At 39.5% G+C, this 23,447-nt stretch overlaps 1 protein-coding gene across 12 annotated transcripts in view; it reads right to left on the reverse strand.

Moving 5' to 3' along the window:
- The window catches only part of Magi2 (membrane associated guanylate kinase, WW and PDZ domain containing 2), a 1,273,508-nt gene that overhangs the window by 798,064 nt on the left and 451,997 nt on the right, over positions 1-23,447 (reverse strand). The gene's annotated exons all lie outside the window — the stretch shown is intronic.

The following is a 23,447-nucleotide window of genomic DNA, read 5'->3' on the forward strand; positions in this document are numbered from 1 at the left end:
GTCATACAGAGAAATGTTTACATATTCTTCTAGGAATTAAAAAAATTACCTTTCATTTTTAAGAATGTATTTGGCATTGATGTTTGATGATGACATGTGTTCTTTAGCTTTGTGTTACTATAACAAATACCAGAGACAATTAGCTGGTAAAGAGAAAGGGTTTATTTTGGTTCACGGGTCTAGACGCCTTAGTCCGTGGTCAGCTCTCTCATTGCTTTGGTCCTGTGACAATGCATCATGGAAGGGGATCATGTAGCTGAGCAAGCCACTCACTCACCGATGAGAAGCAAAGGAGAGGACGAAGAGACCAAGGTCCCTGAGGTCCCCCACGGGTACACTCCCGATGACCCAAAGACTCCACTAGGCCTCACCTCCTAAGCACACCACCATCTCCCAGTGGTGCCATGCTGGGGACTTTTGAGGGTGCTTAAGATCCACACTGCAGCACAGTGTGAAGAAGGGAAAGATTTCCAATGTTCTCTGTATGCACAGTCGCTCGTTGACACTGGTCAACAATGTAAGAACTCTACTCTACAAAGCTTCGCTATTACATTCCCTATCTGCATAGAGATTTATTTGTTTAGTTTGTGCAACTAGACTTCTGCTTACCCCATACTTTTAATGCAATTTTGGATGTGTAAAGATTTCTTAATCCTTTTGGGGAAGGGATAAAGAATACAGAGCTCAACGGAACTGCTTAAGAAATTAAAGATACTCAGCATTGGAGTGTGGCGACTGGAAAGGGTGGGCATTGTCTTGGATTAACCGACAGTCTCATGGAAAGGGAGGCAGTCAGTCAAGAGAAAATGTCTACAGAGGCAAAATGATGGATTTTTGGAACAGTGATACGATACTCAATGCAAAACTGCTGTTTGAGTTAGGATTTTCATTAGCAAATGTCAGCCACACAGTAGTGCCTTAGAGTTTGGATGGTTTCCAAGGAGGAGCAAAGCAATATGAGGGACCAGGAGAATCATTTTTAGGAAGCAAGATGCAGAATAGGGGTCAAGAATTCAGCAGGAGCCGGGTATTCGATCAAGAAGGGAGGAGGGTAAGTGTCATCCTTCAGAAACTGGAGGGGACAAGGGGGCCTCTTATGTAGCTCTGGGTCATTTACTGGGCTGGTAAAGGAAAAGTTATTGTTATTCTGCACAACCACAATCTTATCACAGTCTTATCACTCCTGTAGTTCAGAATCTTCTACAGAGAAAGCTTTATTAGGCCTTTTGTTCTCTTCTTTTGCTTTGAATTACAGGATTAAGCCCAAATTCTTAGAGCAGCATTCACTGCTGCACAGAATCTGCCTTCTATCCCTGAAGTACTTGCATTGTCGAACAGATTAGGCACATTCTGGCCTCCTGGCCAGTGACAGTGTTCTCCCCGTTCATGACACCAGGAGTGGTGAAAAAACCTTGATAAGATCAGGTAAGCAAGAACATACCCCACTCCTCGAGTGGACAGCAGCCACTGCAAGGGACACAGTCCTTCTTGGGCACCTGTAATGTCTCAGTCTCGGACTGAGAACTGGCACTGCAAGGCCATACCATGGGCATAAGCACTGATTTCAAGGCATTTATGGACTGACAGAAGAATTTCCAGTAAAATAAACAAGTTTATTGCTACAGGGACTTCTGATACAATGATCTGTCTTTATCTCTGCCCAATTTAGGGTTTGTTTCACAACAAGATAGAAATATATTCAGCAGCTGAGATGCCTTATCGGAAATTCATCTGAAGTACATTCTGGGGGTTACACTGTTAGATGCAGAGAACATAATTTGATGATATAAATCTAATAATATCCTTCTATTTAAGAAGTCTTTCAAAATTTGCTGCATGGAAACCATCCATATACTATGTAGAAAAAGAAATGCAACAAGAATTTGAAAGTTGATGTCTAACTTTAGAGTATATACTTAACGTACTTTTTACTACTTTTTTCTTCAAAAGTAGTAGATTATTTACTAAAGCCTGTACATAAGCATTAAGACACTAAGAATGCATTTTATAAGACAAATGACAGATATGACCAATGTGATCTGTTTTATAAAAAGAGATTTAGAATTGTGTATATAGAAAATGTGTAAAGTTATGAAAAATCATGAATGTATCCAAACATTCTTTATAGATGCAATAAGGAAACCACATTATATTTCATAGAAGTTGAAACTGAGGAGCACTGAATGAAAAGCAGACGTGGTAATTGGCTCCCATTTAGTTCCTCAGTAAAGTCTTTCCCAGTCCTCACCAGCCAGGTTCATTACTTCTTCCTCTGTATTCTCACACTGTTGTTGGCAGCTCCATTATACAGCTTAATAACTCACATTATGCCATAGCCATAAGAACAAAACAGACACTATTGCTTACTGGATGAATGAACAAGCACAAAGTCAATGCTTAAATGAGCTGAGAAGTAAAATTCTCAATTACACATGAAGCAAAACCTTACACCCAGATAAGTAGGATCACTATCACTGTTCAAAGCATTTGCATGAAGTCATGAGTTAATAGGAGCTTTTCAGAATAAAAGGAGGAAGGAAGGAAAGAAGAAGAAAAAGAGGAAGAAAGGGAAGAAAAAAGAAAGCAAGAAAAGAGGAAGAAAGGGCAGAAGAATGGAAAAGAGAGGGAGGAAGGAAAAAAGATAAAAGAAAAATATTTTAGAAAATGAAATACTAGAGGGATGGTCTGTCTTTAAAAGTTAACTGCATATTTCATGGAAAGAAATCACTTCAAATAAAAATTATGTATTTCAATGAAATAAATCTTACATTTTAATAATTTTATATTTTAATAATAATCATGTTAATTATTTCATAAATGATAACAGAGATGCTATGTTAATTAAGTCAGCAGAATTCTGCAGCAGGTGCTCCATACTTGGAGAAACACCGGGCTAAAACATGAGTGTTAAAGACCAAAACAGACTATAGCATCAAAAACCTATGTATGATGTGAGCACCAAATATGAACTGGAAATATTCTTTCATCCTGTTTCTACTCCATGTAATAAGATGCTCTCCCAAGTTATCAAACAGGGAAAACATTCCCTTGTGAAGGGTGTGAATTTGGTCCTTGGGGAAACAAAGAAGGATCATTTACTCAGTTGCCTGGTCTCATAGCACCTTCTTTCTTTACACTGTAGCTCAACTTCATCTTTAATATGTAGGTAGAAAGCAAGGTTGGTTATGAATAAAGTCAGAAACACTATGTCCCTAAGAAGTGGGGCTTTGTTCTGGCAGGAGGAACCAACTCAGCCATCACGGTTGGGACTGACATGAAAAGCATACGGGTAAGTTGATTAAATTCAGAAGCTAAACTACAACTCCAAGCCTTATTATTTATCCTGATTATTCAACCAAGATGAAGAACCATCTGCCAGGTAAGGAGAGGAAGTCTGGGAAGAGTGTGGGTTTAGGAAGTACACTGTTTGTCCTTGAATGGATTATTTAAATTCTCTGTGTCTAGGTTTCCTCTGACATGAAACAGACTATGGGATATTTCATTACAAGAATGCTTGACAGTAAAAAGTTGAGTAATGGAGAGATTCTTGCCTGTGATACATAGTAGCTGTGTAATTAAAGTGAGTTCCTTCCACTCCAACATATTTCATCTCCTTTTCTGTTACATTATTAACAGTGTTAACTGCAACTTTATTTGCAAATTTGCCACAGTTTAAAATGGCCTGTTAAAAGTTCTTCTCTTCCTGGGTAGAGAGATGGTATTTTGTTAAAGAGTACAGTGACCTGAGTCTGTGCCACACATTTCTGCTTTGGATGAAACTGAGAAATATGAAGGCTGTAGATGGGGTGTCATTGTCGGGGCTGGCCAGACATCTGAGCCCAGAGCACTGAATGCTTTTCAAGAGACAATTACACCCATGTTCCTCTTCAACACCCCTCTGCTACCAATGCATAAGTCACTCAGGATTAAAGCAAGTGACTCAAATAAGTTATCTCTAGAAATTTGTTGAATGAAGCAAGTTAAATCACTCTTGAAAATTAATATAACTTGATCTTCAAATGTTCTCTCGTATTCTTTTTACTATTAACATATGCAAGGAAAGCAAAGGCTAACCATGAAGGGACATCATTTCATGATGCTAAATTTCATAAAATAGTTTTTGGTATGAATAAAAAATGAATGGCTTCATTTTACTGTCAATATTTATAATATGTAATACTGATTTACCAGACAAAAATGCCATCTTTAAAAATCATGGTATTTAAATCATAAGCTTCAAAATGAAGACATAATTTTTTAAAATTGAAAGTAGGAAATGCCTATTTACCTCTTATGAGCAAACCATTAAACTATTCGTGTACTCTGAGAGGATCTAAAAGCTTGGTTCAATTTAAACTAAACTTTGACTTTACCTGTAAAGGCTAACAAGTATCTTGGCTAGTTTTGTTTCCAATTCCAAGCTACTGAAAATGAGTTTCACTTCTCAGCAGAATCCATTCTGTTGTCTCAGCAGAAGGACTAGGCTTCTATTTTTCAAAAGAAAACCAATATCCATAACACGTAGCAGAGTGGGCCATTCTCCCACCTGTCAGTGCATTTTACATGAGGGGTCCAGATAAAGGAACAGTTCCACCCACTTCTCCAAAGAGCTAGATTTATGCAACCTTTGAAACAAGCTCAACATCCAAGATGGGAGAGAATGGTGAGAAAGTGGCTCTTCCAAGTTTTGGGTTCATTTTTCTCCAGAGTTATGGAAAATGTCCGTTTGATAATCAGCCATATCTCTGAAACACAGGCACTCCTATACTTGAATATCCCAGTGGAGTTTTGTTGCTGTTGTTGTATGTTTGTTTGTTTTTGAGGCAGGGCATACTACCTTGCCCAGGCTGGGCTCCAGGTCTCTAACTTTTGGGCTCCAGAGATCCTCCTGCCTCTGTCTCAGATTTCCAAGTAGCTGGGACCAGAGTCACATGCCACCCTACCAGTTCCCAGTGAATATTTTTAAACTTTGGAAAATTAGCATCTGTTTAAATGAATAAATTATTTTGAAAATTGAGTTAATGGAAGAATTAAGTTATTTACCGTATTTTAAACTTTAATAATTTTAAAGATTTGATGTGTAACCAGAGCAAAGAGGAGGAATTTGTGTTTTTATTTTGAATATATATTTGGTGAAAATACAAACCTCTGATGAAAACAGCATTCACAGACGCACACAGACTCGCATGCATGCTGTATTATTATATATAGTTAGATTTTAGCCTGAAAGATTTATGTAAGTATACACATTGCACGTGCTTGTAATGTAAAATTAATTTTGGCTTCAACACTGATAAAACATTATAGTAGAACATATAGATAGCCCATATGACTACAGCAGTCTCTGAGAATTGCTGAATTCCTGATAGCAATCTCTTTTGGTCAGCATCCTTTTAAAGTCTGAAATGCGTGAAATATAGACAGAAAAACACGAGCGTCTCATTCTACCTCCTCTAAGAGTCAAGTTCAGCTCGAGATCAACCTTCCTGTTGCCCTGGCTTCTGAGTTGCCTGGATCCAGCGGACATGGGCAGAGTCCACACTGTCCACATTCCCGTTCTCCCTCAGCAGGGCTCAGGGGCCAGCCACCCCCACCTCCCTGTGGCCACTTCAGCGCTGCGAAGGCAAGGGCATCCCCACCGTGTGGCGGCTACAAAAGTGAGTCACTGCTCCAGATTTCCGCACCCCTGGGTGACAGGGCAGGGATCCACCCATGGATTCGCTCCCTCTGCTGTCTGTCACCCACAATCACCCCAGGCCAAAAATACTAAATGGAAAATTCCAGAAGTAAAGACCAGAGAAACGCTAAGTCCACGCTGTTGCTCGTAGCAACGTGAGACCACCGGTTCTGCTGCAAAGCCTGTGGGAAAAAGCACATCTATGGGGGTTGGTATTAGCCATGGCTCCCCGCATCCCCCTGGGGTAGGGACGGATCCGGTGCAGCTTAGGCCAGGACTACTTCAGCAAGAAGAAGGAAAAGCGAGGGATCCAGTCGGGGCCCAGGCGTGCTGGTCTAGCTCTGCCCCTCCCTCTCTCGCTGTGGCTGTGCTCAGGTGGGTTGGAGCCAGCGTCCCAGGGGAACCGCGGTCCTAGGGGCCGGGGTCTTCAGTACTCCGAGGAGAAGCCAAGCTCTCTGTCTGCTGAGGAAAATCATCCTGCTTGCTTCCTTTCTTACAGCGCGCCCCTCGCGGGGCTGGCGCAGGACAGGCCTCGGGCCTCCTCTTGCACCCCTGGGCGCGCCTCGCTCTTATCCACCTCTCTTCCCAGCCATCAGAAGTCCAGCTTTCAGTCTGAAACACGTTTCTGTAATTCACGCGGGGCTCAGCCTAGTTTACCTTGACAAAATACTCCAAATCAGAATTGGAAGCCAGAGGAAGTTCCCACTAGTGAAATCAAAACGCACCAGGTCCCACTCGAGTCTGGGAACAAGTAATGTCAACACTGCTATTCAAACACCGCTCACCCGCCGGAGACACGCAGGATGTGGACCACTGCACGTCAGTCAAAGCGGTGCCCCCATCCGACCCGGTGGGCTCTCTCGGGGTGCAGGGCAGGCTCCCCTGGCAGGCGTCTCCTGTCTCCTGCCAGGCCTCCGGGGGACGAGTCCCTCTGGGTCTGGCGCTTCCTGCCGCGGCTGCTCTGCACACTCGGGTGAAAAGTGCCACTGCACTTTGGCCCGGAGCAGAGAATTCGCCAGGGAATGCGCTCCAGAGCTGCTCCCCCAAAGGCCCCAGCTTCCTGAACACAGGCACAGAGCGCTCACACCGCACCACGTGCACCGGACGCCCAGAACGGGGCTCGGCCCCTCGGTGGAGGTCCACGTCCACAGAGGTCAGGTCGTGGGAGCAGTTTTCGCTTTACGCTTTCTACTTGAGTTACTGTTCGGAATATTGTTCTCGTTAGCTGATCTTAGGGTTATAATCACAGAGGAAGTAAAGCTGTGATCAATGGAATAAAAAGCTCTCCAACTGCGGCCTTTCCCCTGCTCCTGGAGAGGCCGGGGAGCCAGGCCTGTGGGCCGGCTGGGCTCTTCCGCCCTGCATTGTACCCTCAGCACCTCAGGAAGGGGAGCACAGACCTCCCCTGCCCGTCTTCGGGGAAAACATCCTAAATGGATCTGGACTGGAAACACAACACACGACAGTAAAACGGCCTCAATGTCACATTTATTTGGCAAACTCCCACGTCAAAACTGACTGTATGCACACGGCACGGATTTTAAACCAGGACTATATGCCTCAGACCCAGCAGATATCTTGTCCCAGGGTTCGGTTTCCTATCTGAGACTCCAGTTCGTCATTCCAGGCTTCTTGAGAGCCTTCAACCTTCGAACCGATGGGCTCAATTGTCCCAGTGTTGGGTCAACCACAAACCTGGGCTGCAGAGCTCTTCCTTAAGTGCTGTCAGTAAAAATGGAAATCTGAGTCCTGTGGCCCACAATTGATGAACTCAACCATTGGGTTGTTCGGATACAAAGCCTTTTTAGTTTTATCCTGAACACACATTTCCATTTATCCATCACACTGTGTCACGAGAATGTGGATTAACTACCTTGCTGAATTTAAGTTCAATGAACCATGCTTGTAAGCCTAGAAGAAATTAATTTCATTTGTCATAATTTTATGTGAGAATGCTACCTAACCATTATTAGTTACTATTTTATTGCCTAAGTGTTCCAAAGTTCAATTGAGAATATCTCTAGACAGAGGTTAGAAAGTGTCTTGAATTTTGGACATTTCTTTTATTTTCTATTTGAAACCACACAAATATGTGCAAATGTATTTGGTAAGCACCCTCTCCTGACATCTCTGTGTTCGCGTAATTACTAAAAAGTAAACATTGGTTTGAGCAATCACATCTTTAAGTTAAAATACCACATAGATTTGAAATAGAGACTTGAACATATTTCAGATACTTGAGACTCATTAGTGCTTATTTAGTGATGCTTATAAAGATGATTCTCTTGGAATGTGTGGGCCACCCAACATCTTTGGACACTCACGCAAGATGATAATCGGAGGCTCACATACCTCATAATCCAACCCTTAAATGTTAAATGGAGTGGACAGCCTTTCAATATACAATGTTAAGCTTCCTATCTTTATAAGTATACCCCAGGAGCAGGCAACAAGTTCAATTTTAGCGTTTGGGGGCCCATCCATGTTGTATGACTTTCTTCCACTCTGGGTCTGTCTGCGCTAGGTAGCACCCCATAGACGTATGTTTGAACACCTTAACCCACATGTTTATGATCTGTCCACATGGGAAGCTGAGCCCAGGAAAGAGGACCAAAGATATCCTTTTATGTGCTTGGGGCCATTGGGCCACAAGTTCTCGATCATGGGCAAGAGAGGGTGTGGACTCTAGAAGGAAAGGTAGATTCCTAACTTGGCCTGGAGAAGCCCACCTTGCCCAAGTGAAAGCCATGCTGCCTATCCGTGCCTCATCCTCTTTGTCATCTGCTAATATTAATCTTTGATTTGTTTCTCATTCCAATGGCCCCCGTCCCAAACACAACTGGAGGCAGGTGCTTCCTTTAGCCTTTTACATAATATTTATTCTGGGCTTTCTCTCTTTGAAAATTCTTATGAATTTGAGAACCACACCTATACTCATTCTTCATTATTTGCCTCTCAAGCTCTCTAGCTACATTTACTGTTTTGTATAAAATAAAAATAAGGATAACTGCCATGGCATTTCCAAAAGATTGTGTTAAGGTAAAGTAAGAGATTATATGAGGGAGTAATCTTTGAATGCAATAAAAAGTCACATAAATGAATGAAATTACTGTGGCAACCACTCCATAGTTGTTCTTAATAATTCAATAGTTTTTCCTTGCAATTCCCCACTCACCTATTGTGAAGCCTCATTTGCTGTTTCATCGTAAAATTGATCTGTGTTTATCCTTGACATGCAGGTCATTATTACAAAACATACATGTAGAACAAAAACTAAGTTCTGTCCTTATTGGCCCATTTATTAATGTGCAGTGCCAACTGAACCAAGACACAGACAACAAAAATCCATGTCATGAGCCAAACAGAAAAGATCAGAAATATTGCCAGTAGGCTTCTAGGGTTCTACTCTCATTTCTCCTGTGCCATATGTATTATAGTTTACACTAAAATCATCTAACATTTACAGTTAATTTCATCTATTTACACCTTGTAACTACTGATCATGAACTTAATTGCAAGTCCCTTGAAAAAGTATTTTCTTTACTATGCTGCAGCCTTTCTTTCTCTCAAAAACATGCTCAGGCTATGACTTCTTTTTATAAATCCCAACAGAAATAGGTGGGTGAAAACATAAGCATTAACTTCCAGATTCTCCAACATGAGCTTTTTAATCTCCTCAGCTGCACTATAGACATCTGTAACTGAAAATGAAAACGTACATGGGAAAATCTCCTGCTCAAAGTTTGGCAAAAAATTTAAAGGTGCTTGTCTTAGATATTTTTGGCTAAGGATTCCTGGGTTGACTTTAAAAATGCTTATGCCCAGGCCAGAGATTTAGCTCAGTGGTTCCAGCGCCTGCCGCACAAGTACAAGGTCCTGAGTTTGATCCCCAGTACCAAAAACAAACAAACAAACAAAATAAAATAAAAATGCTTATGCCCAATTACCCAGGGAAATGTTTTGAATTGCTTTGCAGGCTGGATGACCTATATTTATTGAGGAACCTTGGTGATGTCATTTTATTTGATCATTTGTCAGCCTACTGTGGTCAGCAGTCACAAACCTCACTATTGCAAGTATAGAGAGGTAACTTGATTTTCCTAACTGATCTGGACATAAGAAGCATTGAGGAAATTAATGGTGCCAGTGTTGACATAATCACATAATCCAGGACAATGTGTGAATTTTGCTAGGGTCCATTACCCCTGGGGTCTAAAAGGACTATTTGGTAACAATACCATAGATACTGTTCCCTCTTTGTGTTACAAAAGCTTCATAAAAGGCTGCAGCAACTCTACTACAAAGTGCCCCAAATAAATGACTTATTTTGATGTATGGAAAGAGAAAACAGAAAGGCAAAATTGGACAAGGCCTATTTTAAAACACTACCAACTTTTCCAGTCAATATTAACAATGCTCCATCACACAAGTGCTTAAAATCTGTGGTACTTGAAATCTTATCCTAAGTAAAGGTTAAGAAAAGGATCTTTATATAGACCCAAATAAACATAAATAGAAGTGGCTATCAAGAATTTAATTCAAATAACTCCTTATATTATAGCAGTGTTTCCTGCTTAACTTGTCTCCATCATATATGGGGTTGTTACATGGTTGCAAAGGGGATCAGTGGAGACAGCAAATCTTCTCTATCTTCAGTCACTCAATTTCTGCAAAACACTGTCTGCTAGTTGCCCGATTCTGCTTTGGATTTCGCTCACCCAAAAATACAGTATGTACGATCTATAAGATAGGTTACTTCCTTTTGCTTTTGCAAATTAAAAACACTTAGACTTCATCTCATTCTAGAAAGAATGTCTATCATCAAGAAATAAAATAATAAGTGCCAGCAAAACTCTGGGAGAAAAGGAAACTTCCTACCTTGGTGGGTGGATAAGCTAGTAAAACCAGTGTGAAAGTCTGTATGGAGTTTTCTCAGAAAACTAAAAGTAGAAATTCTATTCAACCTACCTATTCTAGGTATCTTCCTGAAAAATTTAAAGACATCATATTACAGCGATATAGGCATATCCATGTTTATAGCAGCAGAACTTGTAATAGCTAAATCTTAGAAGCAGCCTATATATACATCAACAGATGAACTGACAAAGAAAAGGTGGTATTTACTTACAATTGAGTACTACTCTCACATAAAAAGGATAAATTTTAGTTATTTGCAGGAAAATGGTTGCAAGTAGAGATCATAATTTTAAGTGAAATAAATCAGACACACAAGCTTAAATATTGCATGGTTTCTCTTATATGAGAAACCCAAAGTATAAGTAAATCAAAAAAGCATATTAAAATAGATAATAGGGAACAAGGAGATAGATCTTTTGCAAATGGGAAGGGAACCAACAAATGAGGGGAGGGAGAGATTTGGGTGGGGAAAGGAAATAAAAAGATTTAAAATGTGATATGTGCCTGGAGTAACTCCCCATAAAGACTGATCCATTGTGTACTGAAAGCATGTACTACTAACATTTTTTAAGAGGATGGGTCATTCTTTAGCTGATAGAGACTAAGAAATCATTTGATATAAAACATTTTAGTAACTACATCCCTTAGAAAATGTTCAGGGTCAAGTGCTGCCTGCTAGGCTCCTTTTGAAGAAAAATATACTCTTCATGCTTTCTTTTAATTTGTCCCACTTCTAAAGCAGAGACAAATTTTGGGCATTCTCAGTCTTCACAGCCATTGAACCAGAGCTTTAATCCCTGGCAGGTGTCGGTTTGTAGGTAAGGGACAGAGTGCAAAGGGAGAGAGAAGAGTGCTCATTTGATGGGAAGGAGCTCTCCCAGGTAAAAGCTAAGCTTTTGATTTCTTCCCATTGGACATCCAATCTTGATATTATCAGTTAGAAAAATTTCTTTTTGCCTGAAAAGTCTACTTGCCTTTATGTTCTAGAGACATGATAATGTCAATGAGAAATTGTCAATTTTGGGTAGCATATGCTCTGCTTGGGATTAACCAAATAGTACTTTTGGGTAACAGGGTTACCTTGGTGACAAAAATTTAAAAGAATCGGAAGGAATACCTGTACGGTTATGTGACCCCCAAATGAAAACACTTCATACTTGCGCTGACACACACACACACACACACACACACACACACACACACACACATTTTACTGCATTGATGAGAGCTGTATGTTAACCACTCACATATTAGCCAGTGAATGTATTAATTGTATATTTTAAATGTACACTGCCAAGCTAGATTGTCATTCAAATGAAGGCACAGATCGCTGGTCCCATGAGAAGCTCCTCCCTCTGGTGAATGGGTTAAGGACTGCTGTCAGATTGAGTGTAATTAGTGCTGCTGATATACAAAGAATTGCTCTGTCAGGACATGCCACTGTCATTGAGTGCCATTCCTTGTCTGCATTCAATTTTCTGTCTGGCTCAGAAAATTTTAATAACAGGTTGGGATTCACATGTAAAATTTTAACCAATTTTCATAAAAATACCTTATTTCATTTTCATTCTGCTCTCCTATAATCTTTGGTTGTCATGAAGTAAGATACTAAGCCCTCTTATTTCCTTAACTTTCATTGCCTTTTGTCCTTTGAAGATAGATGCTTATAGTTCCTTTTTTTCTCTTAGTACTTTTCAAATTTTTAATAGAATTTTGAATTTCACTGAAAACGACAAAAGAAGAAAAGGGGCAAGAAGAATCAGAAAGTTGCACAAAGGTATCTGAGCAGTTACTCCCATAAGTCTTCAAGAGGAGGAGACATCAAGGAGGGTTTAGATTTCAAAAGTTGTCCTTAATAAAACATTTGGTTTATGGATCATTATTAAGGGAGGCGAAGTCAACAGACACACATGCTTAACCTCCAGTGACTTCAAAGTCCTTCCTAGGAACTCAAAGTCCTGAGTACAGAGTTATTTTAATCCCATCTTGTGGCTGAAGAATGTAATTTTGGAAAAGGAGAGAAGTAAGATTTTTAAAAATCAGCCATAGAGAAAATAAAAGGCCAATACTTCCTTTATTATTTCATAACACTAAAATTAAGGATTCCTGACAAGCAATAGTGCAAATACTAAGAAGAATACTTTGTGAAAGTTCTTGGTTACAAGGACTTTTAAAGGAGTTGGAAGATGAAGAGAAATATCGGAATTGTTAAATATTAATGGACAGAAACAGAAGGGTGTGTTTGCTGATATTTGGCCGTTCTAGAAGAAATCAATAAAGAGGTGGGATGTTGTTCGTGTCTGAAAGGTTGTAAAGTAATGTACACAGAATATGTAATAAATAAATGGCCTTGAATCTTCATAACGCGGGAAGAGAAATTTAACACAAGGTTTCACTGAGAGAGTGTAGGGCTAGAGACCCGTAGGCAGGGAGAGATGAAGGATCCCCCAGGAGTTCAGATAGCCGCAGAACAGGCTTAACCACCGGTGAGAAGCTGACAGTCTGCCCTTGCACCTCCTGCTCACGCTGCACCCTGCAAAACTCGGTTTGTTAAGATCAAAAGGATAAAAAAAGAAACTTGACCCTAAGGTGTGAAAGCCCCCAAGACCCTTCCTAGTAACGAGCCATATTCACCAACTAGCTAATCAAGCAGGGGGGCGCCCGCAGCTCAGAGGCAGGATAGGCCCCTGACTTCTCTAAAATCAACCGCTTGAGCCCCCTACAACGGTGGCTCCGTTTCGGGCACCTCTGCCTGTCTCGCTGAGAGAAGGCAGCTGTACTCTTGCATGCTTGCTGAATAGAAGTACAGTTTGCTTCTACGCCTTCAGTCTCTATCCGATTCTTCCACAGCCTTCTGCATCCTCGGGAGAGTCAGGCCCCGGGCTCCTGGGACTCTCCACCCGCCTCCGCCCAAGACAAGAGGGATATCACTGAGTAGAAATTCGGCAGTGGAGAGGCGCAGCTTGTTTAAAAGAACGTATTCTATTGATAGTGAGGAAAGGACATAGCATTTTGTTAGGAAGAAATGCCCACAGCGATGAGGAACACAGGTGACATCATCACCGGAAAGAGAATCCTACATTTATAGATCTTTTAGAAGCAAAGTTAGCCACAGCTAATGCCAACCTTCTGTGCTACAGAGGATACAGATTTAGACTTTTGCAAACACAAATTACTGTGGTCAGGGAGGGATTATGAGAAGATCCAACATCACCAAGATCACAGAGAAGCAGTATACACTGCTGAGGGAGGAGGGCGGGGGGAGGAGACACATTATTTATAGGCGTTTTCCAGAAAATGTGCAATTTGGTGTATTCCTAGTGTACCTCATGGGCAATTTTGTTTCTTAGAAGACAGAAAATAGAATCAGAGGGTACTGGGCTTGTAAATTAATTCTGACCAAAGAAAAACACGAATTTCTAATTTGACTGGCATGCAGAATCTTTAGTACGGGAGTTATTATTATAGACTCCAGGAAAACAGGGTCATTCCTTCCACAGAAAGCTCCTGTGTATGGCCTTTGGTCTTTAACTGGAGAGCAGGCTGACAGACCACTGCAAGGTCTCTTCAGATACTCAGCTTCCGGTGGGAGCCGGAAGCACATCTGAGTCCTGGGTGGGAGCGGGGCTCATAAAATTTAACATCTAAACAGAGACCCTCCCAGGAGCGAATGAGTCTCCTACCTGGATGGGGATCATCTAGGCTGCCCTGAGCAAAACAGGGAATCTGGTCACAGATAACTGCAGGTGAGGGTGGCGAACTAAAAAATTACGAATACTGTTTTTGATCTGGAGGACACTGTGTTAAGTAAGTGAAATTAGGCACAGGAAGACAAATGCTGCATGACCTCATGTACATGTAGGCTCTAAATTGGACTCACAGGATAGTGAGGAAGGGAACTTTATTTCTGTTTCTTTTGCATGTGAAAATAAGACCCTGAGTCTACTGTCTATCCCACCTTTCTCCCCCTGAGGCAGCACACTAGCTTGTGAGCTCCAGGCTTCTTCCATGGGAAACCCTCTACTGTCTGGTCTGCTGGTTTCCCGCTTACTGAATCTGAGGTGGACCCAGGGTCCACTCTGCCAGGCTGCTGGAAGGTACACTTGTCATCGGCCTCCAGGCCGGATGAGTGCTGGGAAATTGCAGGCACACCTCCAGCTCTCCAGCTAAAGATAGCAAGAAGGCTCCACAGCCAGGTGGCCAGGAGGAGGAACCAAGGAAGAGTCCTGCGTGCCCTAAATTCTCCCTTCTCAGCTCAGGACCTGAATAAAGGTGGGAGGTCCGGGAAGAGACCCAAACTGTAACTTAGGTGAGGAACCCATCTCCTGGGCAGAGGAAGGCAGCGTCTCTGAGAAGCAGCCATGGCAGCGTTCAGAAAGAGACTTTGGAAAGCATATGCACTGGGTTTGAAATACATTTAAACGTGACTTCCATAGGGAAAAAAGAAAAGTATGCAGGAGTGAAAATAAGAGCATGATGGAGACTGAAAGGAGGTACACTGAGAACAAACAGAATGTGCTCAATGGGGCTCTGAAAATGCTGCCCCAGAGAGGTGCTCTGATGTGCTGATGGACTCAGCAAGACCTCAGGTCCGGGTCCCTCTGACGTCTCCTTTCCCTTCCTCCACACAGGATAGACTCCCAAAGCTTCTTATCTGCCTGAAGTCCAGACTTGACAAAAGAAGAAACAATCTTCCAGGCCCCTCCCCTGGACTCTTGTTTCATATTGCAGGCAGAAAGAATGAAGCCTGTAAGCACACCTGCATGAACTTTTGTCTCACACCATTTCTTGCCCTCTCTTATAGTCCTGTAAGGAATCATTTTCAAACCATTGTCTGTTCTGCAGATCCAATGGACTTTATCCCTGGCCACTCCGTGTTCTCCAAGCCCAGTGAACTCTACTAAAATTCTTGAACTATTTCTCTAAGATCAATCCCCAACTCTTCTGCTCCTGTGTAGAAAAAGTGGAATATAAATTTCAAAATCACGTCAGACTAGTGGGTGACCACATTCCTTTGATTTTCCTCCCTCCTGTGAGCTAAGCCCTTTTACATGTTAAATAACTGCAAATGCCTTTTCTCCTATTTAATTATTATTTTATTATTCCAGAGAACCTGCAGAGAGCAGAGGGAAAACTTCCCTTTGCTCCTACATGTTGACATAAGAAAAATTAGGGAGTAACTAAATTCAATAGCAGAGTTTTAATTCTTCATTAGAAGCACTGCAAATTATACAATGCAGAAATTTCAATTAGTGATACAGAGAATGATAATGGAAGGCAAACCATCAATGAGAAGAAGGCATAATATTTAAAAATTACAGGAAATGGTGTAATTGAAAGAGGTTCAGTTAGCCTTAAGAATAGTCAAAAACCAACTCAGGAGCAGTAAAACAACAGCCCACACCGAATGTCTGTGTGCTACGCACTCCTCTGAGTGCACTCATCTGAACCTCACCACCATCCTACTTGTTATCCTACTCTGTGCACTTTCTAAAGGAGAAACTGAAGGACAAAGAAGGTGAGTAACATGCCCAAGGCAAGCAGTAGGAAGTAGAAGAGTGTGGTGTCCAAGGAGCATTCTGGTCTCAGAGCACCGTGTTCACCAGCAATCATCACTTTCTTATGCCCTCAAAGGCCAAAATGATGACCCTACAATAGATGCAGATTACTTATCTGCAAAAGGACCAGAGTGATATAATGCACTTTTCAGATGCCATACATACCTTATGATAAGACTCACATCCAGATCTTAAAGAATAAATGGAATTTTTAGAATACAGAAATTTGCATGCATCCAGAAAACAAAATAGATTAAAACAAAATATGCTGCCAAATTTAAACAAATTTTAGGTTGATTTCACATTTCCCTGCACATTAAACTCTAGAAAAGAAGGTAATATATACTTTTAAAATACAAATTTTGTCACCATTTAAAAAATATGTAAAGAAGTTATCATTTGAATGTGAATTCAGCAGGAAGATAGTTTCAAATAAACAGTCTTAGACAATTTATAATCATATTCTTTTCCATAGAAAAAGATACTAAGACTTGAGTTACATAAAAACCCTACAAAAATAATTAGCGAAGGTTGGGATTTAAAAAATGGCAGGAAACATTATAACCAACATATGCCAGTATATTGTTGTAATATGTAGTACAGGCATTAAAATTCATTCTTGACCTGGCTCATTATCAACCACATCCACATAAACAAAAGAATCTGTCCTTTTTTTGTTCTTTGAACAAATACTTTTAATTTAAATTCACTTTTCTCAAAGTATAGTTATGAATACATTCACTTCCTCCAAAAAAGATAAATAAGCAAGCAGAGATAAAGGACAAGTATTTTCCCTAGCAATTATTATGCTAGTTGTTATAAAACAGAACAAAATTTCAAGATTAAAAAGAAAAGGTATTGAAAATTTTAGAAAACTCATTTATAAATATAAATGCAAAAACCTAAATAATATAGTAATAAATAGAAATATAGCAAGTTACTTAAGAAATAATACATGACTGCAAATAGGCTATCTTCCAAGAACAGATTGGTTAGTATTAGGAAACTTGTTCATTCAATGTACCTCGTCAATAAGTAAAATAAGAAATTATGAGAAATAACTTAAATTGCATTTGATAAATTCAATATTCATTCATTAAATCTTTTTCAATAATTAAAGCATAATTTAACTTGCATGATAAAAAATGTCAATCTCAAGTCACAAGCCAAAATAATAAGCCACATAATAAGACATTAGTGGTGTTCCCATTTAGTCAAGAGTAAGGTAAGAGTAAGTATCTTCCCTAGGATACACCCCATGTATTCTCAGCCAATTTATGCATTTGTTTGTTCGGCAACAGAACATTCACTGTCTTCCTACCTCTGGCCCTGCAGGTAAATGATGCTCAGGACAGAGAAGAGGACAGCTGGACACCACCAGGGAAGAGTGTGAGCACAGGAATGTCAGGACGAGACTCCAAATCTGCGTTTTGTAGTCTAGATGCCGAGTTTTTAAAAACCCGATTAATAAGGTGTGTGTGTGTGTGTGTGTGTAAGGCTGTAGTGTATGCAGTGCAAACTTCCTACCAGCAATCCTGCATAACAGAGTGAACACCAATGAAGGAGAGTAGATTTTTTTGATGGGGATGGGGGTGCTGTAGGTGTTGAGTGTTACTCTAAGCATAGCACAGAGCAAAAGAAAATCTGCCCAGAGGGGATACATAATGATATAATTACAATATCATAAAAAAGATAAAACATCATTAATTATTTCCAGATAATCACTGTCTACTTAGAAAACCCAAGAGAATCAACAAAAAAATCAATTATAATAGAGTTCAGTGAGGTGGCTGTTTATAAAAGCTATGAAAAATTAGTATTTTTCTTGTGTTACAAGAATAACTATGTATGAAAAAGGTGAAAAAGATCTGATGCATAACAACTAACATCAGGTTTAGAGACATAAGATGATCTTATAAAATGGGTAAGATTATGAGAATAATTACAGAATTTTGAGAGAAATGACTTGAATAAGCAGAAGCACAAAGTACAGCTAAAATGCATCATGAATTTCAATACAAAATTGAAAAATAAAATAATTTGCAGAGCCAGATGTTAAAACAACAATAGTTTTCTTGCCTGGAGTAGCTTAGAAAGCTCAAAAATATAATATGCATATAAATATTTAGTATCTGATAAGATAGCACTTCAGATTTTGAGGATAAGATTTTGGCTTCTGTTTATGGGAGAAAGAAATGTTCCTTGAAACTTTCCAAGATAATACTTATAAAAGCTATATAAAATATTATTTTAAGATGAAAATTTGAAGGCAACAGAGAGCCACTAAATGCAAAGAGAAATCAGAGACTGAGCCTTGGAAGACTACAATTACCTTAGATAAGAAGTACAAGCTTGTAGATTTTTATGGGAGGGCAATTCCTCATTCCCTGCAACTCTTGTGGTGGGACTCTGAGGACCCATCATCCGAGAGTCTAAATGTAGAGTTTAAATCTGGCCAAACAGCTGAAAACTTGGGGGGATCCCAGAAACAAAAGAAAAGGTGAGACAAAATCTGAGAATAAACCCTGCCTATTCCCCTTGCTGTTCACCACGTTCCACTTGTAGGACAGCTGAGGGAAGAGACAAAAATGGTAAGGATGAGACAGAAATCTGTTCTTACAAGGCAGATTCACCAGGTGAGGCCTGAGAGTTAATACCTCTATATGATGGATCCCATTCCTCCACCTGGACTACAATGGGAAGGCAACACACTTGTCTTAAACTACAGGACAAAGCTCAAGGACAGCAACGCAGCTAAAATCTGTGAGAGAAGCAGTTAGGGTGCAAGAGGACCATGGGAAGAATGTGTCTAACTCTGCATCACACTGTGTCTCATTGGCTGATAATAGGCTGGACAGACTGAAGAGCCACACAGAGGGCCAGAATATGAAAGCAGTAGCATGCACGGAAGAACTGAGCTGTGGATCAATTGCTGCACACCATGCAAACACAAATGTATAGCTAGGCTTTAGCAAACTAATTACCCATCAAGATAGGACAAATAAATAAAACCATAAAAATTCTCCAAATGACACAACAGTACACATCGCCACTACATTGCATTACTTAAAATGAAAAATGTCGACAAAAACACCACATATGCACATAAGAAGTGACCTGCATTCATAAAAATAAATAAAGCAAGTAGAAAGTCATTCCAAGTGAGCCCAGATATTAGGCATGACAAAGGATTCAAACCAGCAGGTATAAATATGTTTAAGGAATTTAAAAAGACAGGATATGTCAACATAGAGATAACACTAAAAGCACTGAAAATTACAATGAAAAATCATTATCATCACAATATGATTAGATATAGCAAAAAATGACCAATGAACCTGATAATATGTTAATAGCAACTGTTAATTTTAAAAACAATGGAAATATGATTTTTAGAACAGTACAAAACTTCAGAAAATTCCAACAATATTGATTGGTTTAAGTTGCATGCAATTGGAGTTCCAGAGGACAAGTGAGAAGTAGAAAAAGACAAAACAATCACTTGGAGAAATAATGACCATTAGGTTAAAAGAATTACCATACCCACTGACTTATAGATTTCAGAATTTCAGTGAGCCAGAAGCAGGAAAATCAAGAATACACAGTCACATAACCACTGAAAGGAAAAGAGGGAGAGAAGGAGCAATGGAGGGAGAGAGGGAGGGAGAAACAGGAGGGGATAAAGAGAACATGAATGTTGAAAGTAGCAAGAGAAAAATGACACTCTATACAAGAGAGCACTTACATGTTTACCTGTTGACTTCTCACCAAGGCTTATGGAGGACAAAGAACATTGAGGTCACCTATTCAATGTTATTTGTTATAAGACACTCACCACTAACTAATGCTGTATTATTATATGACTGTTACAAAAAAAATCAAAGGACAACAAATACAAATTATATAACAATAATATTTGTAAAATAAAAGATGTAACAAAAACATATGAAATGATTTAAATTTTGTAAATTCGTATTCACGTACATGACAGAAATATTTGGATATTATATGAGTGATTTTTACTTCTTTACTTTTTAATTTTTACTTTTGCATATTTTCAAATTCTGTACAACACAATAATCTGTCTTGGAAACTAATATTAGTAAGTGCAATCAAACATAATTGTCTACACTTGGATGTGTTTATCTACCATTTATAAAACGGAATCCTTACAAAAACATGTATTTTGAGTTCTAAATATCTGACTTATAAATGATCCTGTGTAATACTAACCTATTTATAAGTGTGGGGCTCATATTAAGCATGAGGCTGGTGAAAGCAGTGTAGCTGGAAGCTGGTTACATTGACAAGTGGAGATGCTTCATGTTCATCAGGCAGCCTTGCAGCCTCAGGGATTTATCTTATGTATCAGCAATATCATCAGTACTCTGACTTGCTACCAGGCAACTTAGGCTTCAGCAAGACTCTTAACAATAGACATCACTTCTAATGTACTAAAGTTAGGTGAACAGCTGTGATTTTAGACAGAAGCAATGCTACTTTACAGATCCTGGTGTTATTTATGGTATTTTGTCTACAGTTCACACAGAAATCACTGGCATGGTAATTAGTATTACATCTCCACTGAGACACATCTTTTAGGATCCGATCCTAATGACAGGTGCATGCTAATGTTTATGTACAGTGAACCAGGTCTCAGAGCCACATTTTTCCATGCATTTGAAGCTCTTATCTAACAAATTGGAGAGGGGGAGCAGTATAGTATCATTTTCACCGTCCTTTTCAGAAAACAAGTATTTCTTCTTTACCACCAAGTAAAGTCTTTACTGTCTATGAATAAATTATTGAATTTTGAGAGACAGTATATGTATTTCAAGATAATCCCTATCCCCACCAGGATCACAGGTGCAATATCACTCATCAGTCTTCTGACAGAGGATTATATACATGCTTCCCCGGGGACATTGGGCACAGCATGACACAGCTCTTCTCCAAACTGAGAAATACCAGGTAGGTAAATATTAAAATCATACGCTGATGTAACTGGAGCAAAAGTTGAGGCCATTATGCACCACAGGAAATGTAACTAACATTAAAAATGACCTGCTTCTTCCATGCAAGGCACAGTGAAGGGATGATTGCAGAAAGAAATCACTAATAATTTGCCTGCCAAGTAAGGAAAGGGTGGTACAAGGGGAAAATAAACACATGTATGTTGATGAGGAGAGGAAAACAGTAACATTTTCAAATCATATTATATCAAAGAAGTAACATATTTCATGGTCTCATACAAATCTTCCAACTAGTAGGGCAGAAATATAGCACGTATACTAAGAGAAGAGATGGAGGTAAGTTTCAAACTTGTGTAGAAGCTTTGGATGAATCACACTATTAAAAAATTGTATACACGCAAACCACATTTTTGTCCACAGTCATGTACCATTTGTATTACATCAAAAGACCACTTAAAAATGACTCTACATTTTTCTATTTGTTGAAATTGTAATAATCTTACATTCTCTTTCTCACCTCAAAGGCTTCTTAAATAATCCAGAGGGTAAATCTGTTTACAATTTATCCTGGAAAATGGTATTCTATGAGATAGCTCTCTTTCAGAGTAGCACAATTTCACTGCAAAGCATAAGCTTTTGGTCCACAATATCAACCATCATTTCACTCCTGGAAGGTCCATATCACAGTTATCTCTTCTTGGCACAAGATGCAGCTGACACATTAACTGGTTGTACAATGACCATAGCTGGGTCAACATCTACAACAGGTTTTAAGCTTTATCCACATAAGAGTAGTCAACATTAGGTGTTAAAGTGCAAATTTCTGGAGAGGTTGGGTCAACTGTTTATCTTATTCCAAAGCAAAGACCACCAACATTCTATCACATTTTTCTTCATGTTGGCAAAATCTTTTCAATTTGAATTTAACTAAAATTAGAGTAATAAGATGCCCAAACCACAAGAAAGGGATAAAACAAATGTGGAAAATGGGGCATTCTACAGAAAAAAATGACACAATCTTCTCAAGTCAAATACTTTCATAAAAGTAACTACTGATAATTAAAAGTTACTTGAGATGAATGTATGTGACTTGTGATCTTAGATTGGATCTTAGTTCACACCCATCTGTTACAAGAAGATATCTGTGACACAGAAGGCAGAATAAGACTATTAAGATTATTTTCATAGCTGAAGTCCATGCTTTACTCAGGTTTCCTGTTTCTCCCTCATGTCCTTATTGGGCTCCAAGGTCCTTCCGGGGCCTCACACAACATTTAGCTTCTTTTCTTCTCAGGTTTCTCTAGACTGCCAGCTTCTCTGACTTTTCTTGCTTTTGATGACCTTGGCGGCTTTGAGAAGTACTGGGCAATGCTGTACCTTGTGGAAGAGCCCTCATGTTTTAGGAGGGTCATGAATTTGGGGGAGGAAGTTCACAAAAGTAAAATGCTGCTCTTCTCACATACCAGGAGTACTAGATGTTTATTGCTGTTGATCTTAACACAATCATCTGGCCAGGGATATCGATTAGATTTCTCCACTGTACAGATACTTGTTTCCTTTCATATAGGATGGTTTCCAGAAGGAAGGTGTTATGTGTACTAAGCGCTGCTCAAATTGGAAGGAAATGGAATCATGCTTCCCATCCTTAACGGAGCATTTACGACAATTATTTAGAATTCTTTTTGCAGAAATTTGCCTATTCCTATTTATTTATTTATTTATTTATTTAAGTATCTGAATGGACTCATATGTTTATCTCATACTTTGAGTTATATTTCAATTGTTTCTTTTATTTTGGTGCTTATATTGTTTTGGTTTTAGTCCCTGGAAGCTCTCTCCTACATCTTATTTCCATCATTGTGCTGTTTTATCTGCAACTCCACGATGATGCAGGCTTACCTCTTAATTTTATAAAAATTTTAGAGGGAGCAATATAATCATCTCCTTAGAATTCATGCTCTGCAGTTACTGATTTATTTTAAGACTCCCTAACTTCAGAGAAATAAGATTTGACTTCTTTGCTGTTCTAAATTGACATAAAATGGTAAGAGTTCCATTGCCGTCTGTATTCTAATCAAATACAGTGCTTATCTGCTAGAGGTCTGACAAGTGTGGTAATGGAATGCTTGCTATGCGCCAGTCTACAATTGATAATTCAAGTGTGTTCAAGAACACTATTTTGGGAATAAATATTCTCATATGTACAAGCCACTATATGTTCACAAAGCAAGTCAGCAAAGGAAAGAAACACAATTTTGGGAGACAACTTTGACCACCTCTCTGAACATGGGTTTGCTTTTCAATAAAACTGTGACTCACAGC

This window comes from Heterocephalus glaber, unplaced genomic scaffold (assembly GCF_053883595.1).
Source record: "Heterocephalus glaber isolate CG9 unplaced genomic scaffold, H.glaber_assembly_v1.0 deba00000676, whole genome shotgun sequence".
NCBI classification, from domain to species: domain Eukaryota; kingdom Metazoa; phylum Chordata; class Mammalia; order Rodentia; family Bathyergidae; genus Heterocephalus; species Heterocephalus glaber.